The sequence below is a fragment of the Sinocyclocheilus anshuiensis genome, unplaced genomic scaffold, assembly GCF_001515605.1.
Source record: "Sinocyclocheilus anshuiensis isolate Anshui unplaced genomic scaffold, SAMN03320099.WGS_v1.1 scaffold861, whole genome shotgun sequence".
Taxonomy (NCBI): domain Eukaryota; kingdom Metazoa; phylum Chordata; class Actinopteri; order Cypriniformes; family Cyprinidae; genus Sinocyclocheilus; species Sinocyclocheilus anshuiensis.
The window spans coordinates 1142951-1143624 of record NW_015554217.1 but is presented as its reverse complement, the minus strand read 5'-3'; positions in this window follow the sequence as shown (position 1 = coordinate 1143624).

The window sequence follows — 674 nt, the reverse complement described above, 5'->3', positions numbered from 1 at the left end:
TGAAATGCTTGTTTGGTTAATGCATTTTGACTTCTCTATTTCATGGAAATCGTTAGCTTGTTTTGGGGGCAGAAAAATACATTTTAATAGTAATATAATAATAAAACATTATTATTATTATTATTATGAAAACATAAAAAGGCAATGACAACATTATTAACATTATTGGTTGATTGGAATGTTACCTCGACTTAAAAATTTAAAAAGCAAATGCCATTGGACAGAAGTGTGAGACATTTCGGTAAAATAATAGACCCTAATGCCGCCACTTGTTCCTCAAAACTTGGCTAAAAATCATCTATTTTCAAACGGCAGACATAGGCTATCGTAAACATGTTGTTTAATCGACCATTTAACATTATCACATTGCCACAGTTGTAATTCTTGTGATATATGGCTACTGAGTGGGAACTGAGTGTGGAAGTGTGAACATATTGACAACGCAACACTGACTAAACTCATGACAGCGTCACAAATGCCGTGAAACAAAGGTATTTTTTTAATCATTCGTATTTAGAATATAAAACAAACTATTATGCTAGCTTAATTCATTAATTTAAACCACCACAATTTATTATAGGCTAATACTTATCGTTGAACACCAGGGACAATAACAATATATATATATATATATATATATATATATATATATATACACTATGTATGTATGTATT